Source organism: Marmota marmota, unplaced genomic scaffold (assembly GCF_001458135.2).
Source record: "Marmota marmota marmota unplaced genomic scaffold, marMar, whole genome shotgun sequence".
NCBI lineage: Eukaryota > Metazoa > Chordata > Mammalia > Rodentia > Sciuridae > Marmota > Marmota marmota.
In genome coordinates this window covers 7,690,377-7,706,037 of record NW_025999891.1, presented here as the reverse complement: position 1 = coordinate 7,706,037, position 15,661 = coordinate 7,690,377, and the positions used below count along the sequence as shown (strand labels likewise).

The 15,661-nt window shown below is 48.2% G+C and overlaps 1 protein-coding gene across 1 annotated transcript in view; it reads left to right on the top strand.

Moving 5' to 3' along the window:
* Positions 1–15,661, top strand: part of Asic2 (acid sensing ion channel subunit 2) — a 1,061,443-nt gene that overhangs the window by 589,267 nt on the left and 456,515 nt on the right. The gene's annotated exons all lie outside the window — the stretch shown is intronic.

The window sequence follows — 15,661 nt, the reverse complement described above, 5'->3', positions numbered from 1 at the left end:
AGGAAGAGGTGGAAGAGGAGGTGCAGGAGGAGGAGGAGGAGGTGGAGGAGGCAGAGGAGGACCAAGAGGAGGAGAAGGAGGCAGAGGAGGATCAAGAGGAGGACCAAGAGGAGGAGGAAGAGGAGGAGGAGCAGGAGGAGGAGGAGGAGCAGGAGGAGGAGCAGGAGGAGGCAGCAGCCATAGCAAATGTGCAGACTCCTGGGGCCAGCAGCAGATCGCACAAGATCAAGAGAAGGCTGGACCCAAGGGCTCTGTGTTTTATCGACAGCGTTGCTTTTGTTGCTTGAGTGAAGGAGCCGACACCTTGGCCAATGTTCCTGGGGAGCCCTGGCTTCCAGGAAAAGCCTCTGATCCACCCACTCACTGCTGCCTGTAGAATGAGATAGGACCGGCCTGGGCTTGGGAGAAGCTGAACCTTCCGTGGGGTGATTCCCAGCAGCGGCAGCAGCCCGAGGCCAGGTATTAAATGGAGGTGACGTTTGGCCTTTAATGACCTCACTTATCATCTCATCTCAATTTTTGATTTCAAAATGCCAGGGGTTAAGTCATCACCATCACCGATGCTGTCTCCTCCCCAGCCCCCTCCCACACACAGCACACTGCAGGGTAGAGGCTGTATAAACACTCCCCTGTCCTGTGCCTCCCCGACACTTCCAATTACCTGGCCAGGCTGCCTGTGGGAAGCCAAGGCCCTGGAGGCTTTGTGGCTTGCTGAGCTCAAGCTGCATCCCCCCCAACCCCACCCCCGTGCCCGCCCCAACTCAGAAGGTCTTATTAGTTTGGCTTCCTCAAGAAAGCAATATTTCTTCAATGTGTCTTCCTTGGGTTATAAAGTAAGTCCATAGCTGTGGTGCAATTTTCCATTTTAACAATTCTAGGGTGAGAGAGACTCACTTCAGATCTACAAAATAACAAGAGTGACGTGTAGGACCTCAAACACAAGCAGACAGAAAGCTGATCTGCAGTGACTTTACTTGTAGGGCCAGGGAACAAAAAAAAAAATCATAGAAGGAGTTTAAGAATTTAGGTTAGCCCATTTTAAAGATGTGAGTACTACGACCTTGGGAGGAAAACAAGAGTTAATGCCATAGGAACAGACAGCTAGCTGTTCAGTGACATGGTTGGGATTCTAACTTGGCTCCCTGAGCTCCCACCATGCTGTGAGCCAGGATCCTGGTCTTCGCAGGCCACAGACTCCAAGTACTCAGGAACCTGTCAACCACAACTGGCCATTCTCCAGGAAGCCCTGAAGAGCCAGGCAAGTGTCTTTGCCATCTATCTGAAGTTTGGAAAGCATCTGTGTCTCAAATTAGCAGACAGCTCTGCTGGGTCTTGAGGTGACTCTGTCACTTATACGCACACCCCAGAGGTCCACGACAAGCTGGGCATCTCATGGTTCTGCCCCTGCCCAGATGTCCAGGGAGCCTGGGATGTCTGTGTCCTCCTGATAACCCAACTCTCTCTCTGGAATGACCCTTCCTTGTTCTTGCCACCACGCCAGTGCTCAGGCATTAGGACCTGTGCTCTAACACCCTCTTTTGTTTGGATTTTTGTGTCCACATAATGTTACCTCCCTGTCCCTTGAAGTCATGGCCCTGTCTCCTCTTTGGACACGCCCACTCTTTTCATCTGCCAGGGGGGGTCAGTCAGCCTCTGCTCCAGAGACTCCTCCTCTGGCCTCACTCATCAGCTTAGCCAGACACGGCCATTGAACAGGTGAGCGCTCAGGCCCAGTCTTGCCCAGTGTTGACTTTCCTGTCCTTGACTCTCTGAGCTTCTCCCCAATGCCACCACTATGCAGATGACTGCCCCTTAAAACAGAGGCTCTGAGGGAGTCATTGTTTAGGGTGGCCCTTGACAAAAAGGGAGGCCAATGAATTTGCAGAGCACTGGGTGAAACAGCACAGCACCCCTTAGTTGGACCTCCAGAGCCCCTACTTGGTGATGCACACAATGTGCCTTCCACACAAGTAATTTTGAACAGTGACTCTCCAACACAGATTTGACCTTGCTAAAGGACCAAAGTTTTCTTGAAATACATTTTAGGAGACACTTGGTAACCTCTCCCTGGGCACTAACTTGGACAATTTTTGGCACTGCCATTTGTTTGCAATGTAACTTCAGGTAAGTCACTTTCCTTCTCTGAGCCTTAGTTTCTTTATGTACAAAAATCAACAAGGTAGGGATTGGGCAAGATGGTCCCAGGAGCCCCCCCTCTGGCGTTGGCATTTTCCAATTGCTACATCAGGGTTTTCTGACATGGCTGCATTCTGGTGTTTGGGCCGCAGAAATGCTATAGATTGAGAACAGCGTGGACCTAGCAAGGTTCCAGTATAATGAGAAACCATGGGTAGCTTAGTGAGTGGCAGGGAGAACTTTTGGGTGTGGAAAATTTTTTTTATTTAAATCACATCACGAGGCCCGAGAGCCTACTGAATTCCCAAGGATTGATAGTGGCTTGTGGGCCAGTGTCAGACCAGACCTGCTATACCAGGTTGAAATCTCCTTTATTTAATTATTTTAAAAATTATTTTTAAAAATTAAGCTATATAAATCAAAATTCTTCCTAATACAAGTTAAAAAAAAAAAAAACTACTCAAACTGGCTTTAGTTCCGTGTGAGTTTGTTGGTTCATATGACTCATCGTGTAGAGGTAGGAGAGCTCTGGGCATGGCTGAGTTCAAGTGTGCAAACACCATCAAGGTGCCTGGTGCCTTCCTCCCCATCCCTTGGCAGGGCTTCCTCTCTGTAGCCGTCACTCTCAGAATGGCTCTTCCTCATGGTGACAAAAATGATGGCAGCAGCAGCAGTCCCAACTCCAGGTGCAATCCAACAGGAGGCAGCCACATGTGCCACAGGTGGCAACTATAAGAATGGTTAAATGTCACTGTGCTGGGATCAGCTGAGAGCTCCTGCCCATCCCAGAACCCATCAGTAGCACCACCTGTATGCCTTTCCCAGGGTTGCTGGGGAAAACGTACCGCAGTCTGGGTGGTTTAAGATGCAATTGGTCTCACGGTTCTGGAGGCTGATAGTCCAAGATCAAGGTGTCAGGAGGTCCTTCTAAGGGCTGGAGGAAGACCCTGCTCCATTCCACTCTCCCTGGTGTGTAGACACACCACCCCCGTCTCCACCATGCCATTCTCCCTTGGGCTGTGAGTCTGTCCTTCATAAGGTATCTTACATAAGGCCCAGTGCTATTGGATGAGAGGCCTCCCTACTCCGGTATGACCTTATCCAAACTATCTGTATCTCCAATAACCCTATTACCCAATAACATCACTCTCTGAGGTACAGTGGGGTAGGACTTCACCCAGTGAGTTCTGGGGGCGGGGGCTCCATTTAACCCATGACAGGTGCAGAATAGGTTTTGCTCATTGGTTTTTACACGAATCTGGAGCTTAATCCAGGAGCTTGTCTCTGAATTCCCTCCTGGACCACAAGGACCAAGAGTAGACAAGAGGTGGTGAGCCCCACCCGTGCCCCCAAAGGAGAGGAAAAGGGGCCGTGGCTGAAAGAAGGCACTGTGGACACGGGAGAGACAAACCACACGTGCCCACTGCCTATTTTGACTTGGGGTTTTAACCAGTGCAGCCCAAAATGGCCTCAGCAACGTACCTGCCCTTCCCTTCTCCCCCATTCCTAGTCCTCCAGGTAGTTCTCTGAGCAAGGATTCCATAAAACCATGTATTTGCTTTGGTTGGGATGTCTCTTCTGCCGGGAATACTTGTTCCCCAGTTCTTTGCCTAATGCACTCCTTGCACATCCTCTAGAACCCTGTCCAAAATTGCCCCCTGCATAACCCCTCCCCGCGGCCATGGCACACACCCACTCCTATCGCTTCACTCTATGATGTTGGAGGAGCCTCCATTCCAGCACTTTTCATACTGCTATTCCCTTTTTCATGGACTGTGAGCCCAGCAAAGGCTGGTTCTGTGCTTTGTGCTCCTGGCCCAGAGTATAGCTCAGCACCTGAACCAGGGCACAAGCTCTGTGAACCTCTACCTGACTAGCTCCATGCAGCCAAGCCTGGCCCTCCCCATTTTTCCCCTGGGCCACTTCTTTCCATGAACACACTTGTCCAGTCCTGGCCTCACTACTCCCCTCTCGCCCAGGGCAGTGCTTCCCGACAGGCCTCGCTGACTCCTAAATTGTTTCTCTGGGCATCGCACATCACTCCCCCAAGAGCCACTGAACCCCTCCAGGTCCCCTGCCAGCTGCAGCCAGGCTGCCCGCTGGGTTCCCCCCTGTCAGGTTCTGAACTGGTTTGATGGGCAGCTCCCTGGAGACAACACCACCTGTGCTGCTGAGTCCTCTCAGACTCACAACCAGCGTGGCATTTTGACATGAGAGTTTCCTGTGCAGATCACATGGGTTCAACAGAGGAGAACACGCACGGACACGGGGGTTCAATGATTCTGAGTACATTCCTTGTCTCTGTGCCTCAGTTTCCTCATCTGAACAACGGGGGTGATTCAGTCCCCTAAAGGAGCAGAAGTGCTTTGAGGACCAAAGTCCCTCTGCTCACATTGCTCTCTGTCTCCCTCTGTACCATGGCCCCTGCTCAGTGAGAACTGTTTGTTGGACATAACCTCCCAAGAAGCTTAGGTGACAGCCCCTTACTCCAGCAGGATTGCTTATTGTGTGTCTTTAGTTCAGAGACTGCTGGAAGACCCCGTGGGGAAGACAGGGGCCTGTGCCCGACCTTAGAGTGGTTTCTCTAACTGTGTGCCCTTGAGCCGGTGAAAAGGGCATTGGAGACCCTTCACTCGGGCTGTGGTGAGGCTGAGTGGATTGCGATTTGAGAACTGTGCTACAGGCCATGCAGGGTGGCCCCAGCCTGACCGTTTTTGTTCACTCCCCTATCCCTGAGGCCAGACGGGCTTCTTGGAAGGGGAGCAGAGAGTATTTTAGATAAGAGTCAGGCTCTTTTGTGGGCTTTCTGCTACTTCAGGGCACTAAGGAATCTCAGCAAAGTCTGTTCTCCCTGATTGTTTTCCAAGCCTGTCCTTAGAGGTCCTTCAAACAACCCTTCAGGGCCCTTTCTCTGACCTCCTATTCTTGAAAAAAAAAAATGAGAAAAACAAGTTGGATCAAGAAAATTGCCTGCTATTTATATGTCCCAAGGTGACCCCCACATGGAATAAGTTAAAGGGGACAGCTGGTTGAAAGAAGCCTTTGGGCTCTTTCTCCAAGTGTCCATCTGGGTGGCATAGGGGTGAGGGACGTCCTGACCAAGAATCAGAGTGAGAACATTTTAAGGAAGGCCGAAGAGGTAGTTCATTCGTTGGTTCATTCATTCATTCATTCATCCATTCATCATGTATTTAGAGTGTCCCTGTGGGCCACACAGAGTGCTGGGGACACAGTGAGAACACACAGACAAGGTTCCACTTCCAGGAAGCTCATAGGCTCTCAAGAGAAGCAACATGTTTAAAAATCCACAATAACTACATCCTCACCTGCTACTCCCCCATCCTAAACCCACGCATGAAGCTATTTGGAAGGTGAGGACATTTGAATTTTCAGGGGATGCTTGGGAATTGCTAGTCATCAAGTGTCTGAACTGTGACATTAGGTGTGGGCTGAGCCCTGCTGCATATCAGGGTGAGAATTAAAAACACGGCCTGATTCCTATCCGCATGAGCACCTTGTTCACCAAGGGAGACAGACTGCAGTTGGCCAGGGGCCCTGGCTGAGGTCAACAGGGGAACTGTGGAATTGTGGAGAAGCTCAGGTGAAGCAAGGAAAAATGTTCCCAGAGAAAAATGTTCTCAGAGCTGACATCTGCCATCCTGTTCTCTTTGTCTCCACATCCGGGAGTCTGGTCCAAGCCCTCTTCCTGTCTTTCCTAGACCTGTCTCCTGCTCTCTATCTTGCCTCCTTTCCTGCCCTTGGTCTAATCTCCACGATGCTGCCAGCCAGGTCCTTGCAAAGCCAATCAGGTGGAGTCACAGACGGGTCTAAAGTTCTACAAGTTGTGACTGATGCTTGTAGGAAGAGACCAGAAGGTTCCTGGAATCTGACCCTGTGCAGATTCCATTCTGTGCTTCCATTCTTGACCTCAGTCTCCCCCACTTTCTGCCCTCAACAGCTGACTTTGAGCTCTTTAAACATTCCCTTCCTATTTAGGGCCTCTGGACATCCCATTCTTGGCACCTGGAATCTTGCTTTCTGAATCAGTTCGGCTAATTCTTCCCGATAATTCTGCTCAGTGTTACCTTCTCAGGGGTGGCCTTACTCTCTGGTCCCTAAGGCTGGGCAGTGAGGTCATGCTCCACTGTCACTTGGCATTCTGGGTGTCTCCATCACAACCCTCACTAAAATTTACAGAACAGATTTCTGGGCTCCCCCATGACACTGTTAACTTCCTGAGAACAGGGACCAGATGTGTTCCTTCTAGGCCAGAGCTAGAATCTTGATTTCCCATAAATAATAATAATAATAATGATACAAAAGTTGACCATGGCAATTGCTATGTGGCTTCTCTGCCAGGAACCTGGACCCATAATTCATAAAGTCAGTGCTATTCTGATCGGGACCCAAGACAGAGCAGCAAGCTGGGATTATCTACTCTGGGTATCCATCAAAGTCCTTGGCAGTTTTCAAAAGTTTGGATCTAAAGACAGGGTCAGAACTGGGGTGCAGGGAGCGAGCCCAGCACCTAATGCACCGAATTTAAGAAGGCACTCACTCTCAGATATAGTCCTTGCTCTTGGATGACCACAACAGGGGATGCCTCCTGAAACTTTGCACCCTGAGCACCTCATTTGCCTCACCCAGTGTGTCCAGAGACTACAGCCTCATTTCAGAAGTCTTTAATTCAGTCCTCCTTTCCAGAAGGTTCAGAGAACCACTTGGCTAGAAAACTTCCAAGAAAACAAGAATGGAGAGACCTGGGGGAACAAAAGGTCAAAGCCTCCTGGACCAGGACCAGGTAGGGAGACATTCTAGGAGTGATCAGGCGATGCCCTGGACACAGGATATTATTCATTTTCTATCTCCACATAGAATCCACAGAGCTAAAGGAAGTTAACCTGTTAACTAGGGAGAAAAGTTTCATCAAAAGAAACCTGGGTGCAGAACAATGAAAGTGGACAGAATGGGCTGTCTGGTAAGATAATATTTTTGCAGGTCTGTTTCCAGGAAAATCCTGCCCCGCCCAGCTTTAAGCCCCGCCCACATTGCTCCTACCTCAGCATGAACTGGTGGTTCCAATCCAATGTCTTCCCCATGAGTAGCACAGCATGCACACCAGTTGCATGCTGTTTCTCAGCCCAAGGATTTTCTTCATGGCATTAGCTGCTATTCTTTGTTCCCATCTTATGACCCTACCCCTGAGCAGAGCCCAATACACCTCATTTCCCTGACTCATCACAATGGCCATGTGAAGAAGGTCTTGTCAGCCTCCTCTCACATGGAAGGAAAGAGGCTTGGGAAGAAAGTGACTTCACACAATGCACTGCCTCTGAGTATGCAGAATCATCAGGCCTCACCCCACACTCTCCATCACGGCAGCCACATTCCAGCCTTGCAATGAATTGGAGGAGTCATCGATTAACAGGTCCCCTTCAGAAGTTACTTTGTCTCTAGGGATGAAAGGGAAATTAAGCAGGAGGAAAGACAGGGCCAAGCCCTTCTTACCGATTCCAAACTAGGCAGGTGCTCAAAGGCTGGTATTGGCATTTCTCAGATCTCCAAAACGGTTGACTTGGGCTCCAGGCTCCCGTGCCAGCTAGGGGAAGGCAGCAGGTGTCCAATGAGTGAGTGAGAGGATTTCTGGATGAGGAACCAGAAGGCTCATTCCTAGCCCCAGCTCTCCATCCCCTGGCCTGACCATGGGAAGGATCCCCACAAATCTTTTCCTTCAGAGTCTCAGTTTCCCAAACTGAGATTACAAGAGAAAAATTAAACCAGGTTATAAGTGTCTCCCACCTATAACAGGAAAGTCTTTTTTCTAGTATTTTCGAGAGGGGGTAGTCAGAGGTGACAGGAGAGCATTGGATAGGGTACATTTGCGTCATTGTTGATACTAATGAGAAGGGCAATCCCCAGTCCTGGAGCCGCTGTCTTCCTTGAGTTTTCTGGGCTCTGGATTTGGTTGGCCTAGAAGTGTTTACCTAACGGAAATCAATCCAGAAAGAAGGGTGGGGACAACCATTTGTGGGATGGTGGCGGGTCCCCAGCAAGGCAGGGCAGACCCAATCCTGGGCCCTCCCAGGGCACAGAGCTAACATGGAAACTTTACCACTGATTGAGAAAAGGACCTTAAAAGAGAGAAGAAAATGGAAGAGGAATCAGAGCCGGTGAGAGAAAAACAGAGGAAAGTGAGAAAGAGAAAAATGAGAGAAGGTGGGAAAAAGAGAGTTAAAGGAGAAATGAAAAGCTACGGAGGCTGCTGAACGTCAAAAAGCATCAAGCCTCTTTCCTGGTTGTGCTTTATTTCTGCAAGAAGGGGGAAGGCAACAGGGGAAAAGGTGTCCCCAGATCACTCTCTATTATTTCCTGCAGCCGCCTTATCACAAAATAAAAATGCTTAAAGTGAAAGTTATCAGGGAACTGTGTTTTTCCATGCATGGCAAGAACAATAAGAAGTTCAAAGAAGACTCTGTTGCCCTTTGAGAATGTAGAGCCCAGGGCAAATCAGGGTGAAGACAAAGCCCTTGCAAGGTAAGCCCAGCCTTGGGTATGGCTGGGCCCAGCATGCACCCATTTGTTGACTGGGCTCAGTGACCACACATTTCCCAAAATGCTCTACTATGCATTTATGCCTCTGACGTGCTTGTTTAAAGAAGGCAGGACTACTAAATTAGCAGACTGTTTTGTATTTCTGTAACTGCTCATTTGGAAAACTGGGTCGATGATGGCTCTGACATGAAAAGCCTAAGGTTCTGAAGAGATTCCAGCTGCCTGGGACTAGAATCCTCTGAAGCTCAGAGAGTGGGGCTGCAGGGGGACCCTTGACCCACATCCACACAGGCCACTTGTGGGGAGAGAAGGACACCAGGCCATCATCTGGGCAGCGCTGTCCCCTTCCACAAACCAACTACCCTCTCCTGAAATAGGTGACAATTACTGCAAAGGGGCTGCAGGAATTTTGCTGCCACTTGTGTAATGTGTGTCCAGACAATGCAGACAGATGTGCATCAGAGGCCCCGGGACCAGCAAGCTCAAGTCCAAGGCCCACATTCCCCAGAATCCTTCCCAAGAAAACCATGAAGAAAAGCTTCTGGGACTCAATGCACTCTCAGGATCCTGACATCTCTGATGGGTTTCCTCATTCTCATTTCATAGGTGAAGAGAGTGAGGCTAAATACCTAGAGGAAGGCATCACACCTAGTATGTGGCTGTGCCAGGACTCAACACACAATCTGCCAAATGGGAACAATGTGGCAGTCCCCTGCTGGAATGGCTGTGCAGGTTGAATGAGTTCCAGGATATAAAGCACTTGAGGCAAATGCACACTTCATACATGTTACTGTTACATTATCAGCATTGCAACTCCAAGCAAGGCCCTCTTTGGTCAAGAGACCCACTACCAATGGCAAACACTAAATGGTTAAAGGAATTAGAAACATTTAGGTTGCAAGAAGAAGATGACAGGGAGGCAGGATCTTAGTCCTTAAATATCCAAAAAGCTTCTACAAAAATACTGTTCAGACTTGCTCAGCCCTTTCCTGAAAAACAAAATTAGGACCAATAGCAGAAAATAAATGGTATGAGATTTAAACATTTTTTAAAGAACAAACATTTCTAATGCACTATATTGTGCTCCATAGCAGAGCAGGGTCACCATGACAGAGATGCTGGAGGGGGTGAAGCATCAGACGGAGACATTTTAGCCTCTAGTTTTCAGCCAGGCTTCCCAAAGAGAAGTGTCCATTGGTCAGCAGGAGGGGTGAAATCTTTTGGCCAGCAGCACCAAGCCACTAGGGTTTGGCATCTCAGAATAATTCAGCTTCTTCCAGTATCCAAATTACTGTGTCGATGAAAGTAATTGCATATGTTCCTAATGCCACAATTAAAGAAACTCATTGGCAAGCAGTGTTCAGCAGAAATCCATTTTTAGAGTTTTTCCTTTTTTATTAGTCGTTCGTCCATAGAAATAGTCTATGCATGCAGTAAATCAGAAGCTAATATGCAGAAAGTTTCTGAGAAGCCAGAGGATGTAGGGAAAAAAAATGGAAATGAATTGTAGGCTGGGACAACAGTAAGGCCAAAGGCAGAGATTCACAAATCCTCTAGACAAGCAACCCCTTGGGCCTGGGCATCCAGCATGGTGCTAGATCCAAGAGGAGGAGTCATGTGATGGATCACTCCCTTCCCCATGACTGTGGGTATATTGTCCCATGAAGCCCTCTGGGTGGTTCATTAACAGATCTATTCTGGTTGCTTTTGGTGCCTTTGAGGATATGAGAGCTGCAAATGAGAGATGAGTATGGAAACAAAAGAATACAGAACTATTTCATAGAGTGGGGTTGGCAGAGGAGGACTAAAAGCATGAAAGAGGAATCCAGACCGAAATCAGGGAGGAAGGGAAATGAGGGAGATGCAAGGGCAGTCAAGGCCCCGGATAAAGAAGCAACTCCAGTGAACTAAGCAAGAAGATTCCTTAGAACAGAATTCCAAAAGGATTCTGGGTCCAGGTGGAGATATCAGTTGGCCAAGGGTGAAGAAGTTTCATTCCCAAAGTAGAACCAAGGTGAACAAATACAATAGGGACAGAATTTTGACCCTCCCTGGCAACCATGCCCGATGATTTGACTTAAGACTCCATGTGGGAACTTGTCCTAGGGAAATAATTCAGCACATGGGACAAATATCAGCTTTACAGATTGTGCAGGTGAGAAAATATGTCTAACCACATGGGATACACTGAGTTAAAGTCAAGATCACTCAATAGAACGTGGCAGACCCATTAATTATCATAACCAATAAGATTATCCAGTTTTACTTGCTCTAAATCAAGCGTTGGCAAGTTGTTTATGCAAAAAGTCAGGTAATAACTACTTTTGCCTTTGCAGGCCATACCATCTCCATTTCAAAAATCCAATTCTGTCGTACATGATGACATGTAAATGAATGGGCATGACTGTGTGCCAATAAAACTTTGTTTAAAAAAAAATAGATAGTAGGCCAGATTTGTCGTTATAAATGAAAAGAGCAAAAATCAAAAATTATATAGTCATTGTGAATGCAGCAAATGGTCCAAAAAGAAATATTCAAACAAAGAATGGGTAGTGGAGGTGGGATAGGGGAATTAAGATGGGATCACTTTATTATTTCAAGGGAAAGCCAGAAACTCTGTGGATACTTAATTAAGGACTAACACAGACCCTCCAAAAATGGAGCATGCTTGGGCCCAAATTCTCATATCCCAAACTTGGCACTGTCCTGGGGTACTCTTAGTGAATGATTGGTAAGTGAAATTCCAGAAGGCTGAACTTCACAGTGTTTTGTCAACCTTGGCCAAAAGTTTGACCTATGAGGACATTTTTGTCTTCAGGTGAAGCAAAATCCAATTTTAGCAGAAGCCCGTGTCTAAAGCGTTGTCTCTTTCAGCTGAGGAGATGTCCTGGGCTCTGGGTGCTGGGAAACCATGGCAGCTCTAGAGCCAATGAGCTAACTTATGTGGAGGCTGGGGTCATGGACTTCAACAAAGATGTCCAAGGAGGTGACAGGGTAAGAAGACTGAAGGGGCAGAGCAGAGGATCTTCTGGTTTGGGACCTTGGCTTCAGGATCAAAGAGACCTGGCCTTGACTCCTGGCACCTCTGCTGACCAGTTATGTACCTTTGAGACACGTCTTTTCACTTTTTACGCCTCAGTTTCTACGTTTGTATGATGGGGACACTAATACCCACCCCAAAGGGTTGTCATTAGCATTAAATGAAATTGCATGTATAAAGCTCTCGGCACAGTATCTGACTCAGAGGAAGCTTTAGTACTAGTGGTTTTTGGTAAAATGGGGCAGAGGCAGAGTTCAGAGACATGGAGTGAACCACACCAACCAAGGTGCCCACACCCCGCCTCAGCCAGGATGACAGCCTTGCAGCTTTCCCCTCTGAGCCACTGGGCCATCAGAAATGGTAGAGGTCTCTTTTGAGACTGAAGGTCCGGGACTTTGTATGCAGAAGGTTGAGGACATAGTGGCCAAAGGGATCATTTAATCAGGCAAGGGTCGGAAAAGTGGAGGAACTTCCCAGACCAGTCAGTAAAGAGCCTTGAGGAGTTCAGCGTCAGATCTGAGAAGACTCCACATCAGAAATAACAACTCTGTGCCAAGATCATGGGGACAGAACATTTCTCCAGGACTGAGAAAGCAAGGTGGCAGTCCCAGGACATTCACTCTGAGGAGAGACGGTACCCAGAACTCCTTCCTGTGGGCAGGTGGGGCTGGCCCGAGCTAAAGGCTAAAAGCAGGGAAGGGGTTGATGAATTTTTTACAGAACAATCTTTTGCCATATACTTAGATTGGTTAAGATGGTAATGTTATGTGTGTTTTATCACAAGTAAAAATAAAACTAAAATCCAGCTATAGATTCACCAAATGCAGGCAAAGAACACAAGTACCAAAATAAACACATTTTCAGGCTTGCAGATAAAAATGCATTAAAAGTAAATACATTTCTGAACTTAAAGAAAAGAACTCCTTTACTGAATTTCATACATGTGACTTTGATGCAACTGGTTGTAATAAAGGCTACACACACTGAGGTGTGCAGCGTGGTTTTGCCATGTTAGCCAGGTGGCAGAGAAGAAGTTGAGTTTGCAAAGACTGGGGGCTGGCCTGTGGACAGATGGGGAAGTGAGGAAGGCCATGCTGGAAGATAGCGCCCCTGGAACAAGGCACGATGGTACAGCAAGGGGCAGACAAGGGTTCCTAGGATTGCATCTGCCTCTGACGCTGTCAATCAACACCTGACTCTCTAACTCACAGCTAAGCTTCTCAGAGAAATAAATACATTTTCTCATTTATCGCTCACAGCCTTATGGAAGCTGCCATTACTGTCCCCATTTTACAACTGAGGAGGCCAACATTTAGAGAAGTCACATCACATCCACTAGGTCACATGGCTCGTAAATGGAAGACCCAGGATTAGAATCAGGTTCTCTGACTCCAAAGCTAGAATGACCTCAGACAGATTTCCTAACCTCTCTGAGCCCTGTTTTTTTGTTTGTTTGGCTTTGTTTTTTTAAAATGTTTTTATTAGTGCTTTACAGTTGCACGTAGTGGTGGAGTTTGTGTTGACACATTCAAACATGCATGCAATATAATTTGCTCTGTTTCAATCCCCAGAACTCCCACTTCCTCCCCCTGCTCCTCTTCCTCTGCTCTACTGGTCTTCCTTCTATTTATTTTTTGCTTTTTTTTTTAAATTGGTGCTTTAGAGATATACACAAAAGTGGAATTCACTGGGGTATATTCATGTACGTCTGTAGCATCATTTGGTCAATTTCGTTCCACAGTCCTCCCTTTTCCTGTCCCTCCTCCCTCCCCCTCAATCCCCTTCCTCCACTCCACTGATCTCCCTTCTGTTTTCATGGGTTCCCCCACCCCGACTTTTTTCATTCTAGATTCTATCCATGAGAGAAAACATTCAACCTTTGTATTTCAGTCCGTGTCCCTGGTCTTCTCAGCATCACTTGCAGGTCCTTCCTGGCTCTGGCCTCCCTGGACACCTCTCTGGTCTACATCAGAAGGTGCCAGTGTGGAGGTGATCACGGGGGGACTCGGATGCTCAGTGGAGGGCCCCGAACTTCACCTAATCAGCCAAAGGAAACCACAGCAGGTCCTGGTGCTTGGTTTTTAAAACCTCTCTTTTTGGCCCCAGGTGGAAATGAATTCTGCTTGGCCTGAAGTATTGTCAGAAGGTGGCTTTCAAAGGAAGCTTTACAAAATCACGTCGGATGGTGTTGGTAAAAATGTCATAGGAATAAGAAAAAAGAACCTGTTTCACTAGCGAGGGATGGTTTCAAAAGTTGGGTTTTCTTAACTCGAGTATCTCTCCCACCACCCCTCTGCCTAGAACAGGGCTGTGACTAGGGGCTCAGGACACTGGACAGCCCCACCCTTCTCCTTCAGTGGCCCCCTCCTGGATTCAGGTGCCCAGGCCTGCTGCTGGGGGGAGCCAGCCCCAGCAGCCAGGAGTGCTGAGGACAGTAGCAGCTCCGTCTCCACTCCTGGGCCTCTGCTCCAGACACTGAGAAGTTGGTGTCCAGAGGCCAAAGGTTAGCCGGGCAGCCCTTCAGACTATCTGTGTGCTTCCTCTGGTCCAATGACATATCAGGACATTCCTCCAAAGCGCAGCTCTCATGAGATGGAACTTGTCACCTTGGAAGGTGGGGTCAGGGATATTTCCCCTATGCCAGTCACTTCAAATGAAATTTCCAACAGAGACTGATGCAGCCTCTTTATCAGAAGGTCAAAGAAGATTGGCCCTTGAGGTCAGAGCCACCAAAGAGATTCATCTCTTCCTTCTTTCAACCAGCTCTTGTGGAGTTCAAACCACATGCCAGGTGCTGGACGGGGCTCCAAGAAACGATATGAGCAAAGGCAGTTTCACGGCACAAGTTCAAGAACTCAAGTCAGACTGGCTGGATTCAAAGCTGACTCTCCTGCAATGGCTGTGTGACCTTGCACAAGTTACTGTACTTCTCTGGACTGCGGTGACAGCATGTATGCTAAAATGGGGATCATGCAAATCCCTACAACATAGAGTTAATATGAGCAAAGTCACTAAAACACTATCAGGGTCAGCTATTATTTTATTGAATCTGGGACTTTCTGGATCAGGGTGAGGGAAGAAATGATGAACGACATCCCAGGGGACAATGGACAGGTGGTCAGTCTGAGCCAATGGGAGCTACAGCAAGTCAGGAAGGGAGAGAGGAGATGAGCAAAGCTGTCAGGTGAGGCCCTGTGTCATCACTGCCAGGGTCAGGGTGGCAGCAATTAAGAGGCACACCTAGGTGCAGTGACCTGCAGAGGACAGGACCAGCTCTGGAGCTTGACCTTGCCAAGCCAGAGTCAGTCACTTGAGTCATTCATTAGCAACCATGCTAATAGCATCTTCAGGGCCAGGTACCCTCTGTGCACCAGGCTTGGGTCAGGCATGTCCTGTCGAATGTTTTATTTAAACTCCAAAATATCCACCCCCAATCCTGAGTTCTGTCATTCCCAGTCTTGCCTCTCAGAGGGCATCAGAAGCAAATTCCTTGGAATGATGAAGATGAGGACCCTGGGGAGGCAGCCAAGGAGAGAGCACTGGGGAGACTGGACTCCACCTCTGAGAGCATTGGGGAGCAGCAGGCAGGGGGCTCAGACATCTTGCTGGCTCTAGAGAAAGAGGAAATGACCTAGAGGAAAGGCGTGTGTGTGTGTTAACATCTCATCATTTATTGGCAGTAGGTCATTTAAGTTTGGGCACTTGAAAGATATTGAAGAATACAGAGCATACTAATTGTAGCCTTGCGAAGGGGATTAAAGACAAGTTCCAGAAGAGCGTGCCCAGTGAGCTTTAGCACTGTGCTCAGCCTCCCTCTCCCTGCTCACCCCTGCAGGGGAGGGGCACCTCAGGATTCCAGCCTTTGCTCCTCACCAGCTCTTGGCCCTGGGTGACCACACATCAGAGAGTCTCCTGTGCCCCTTATGCAGCCCT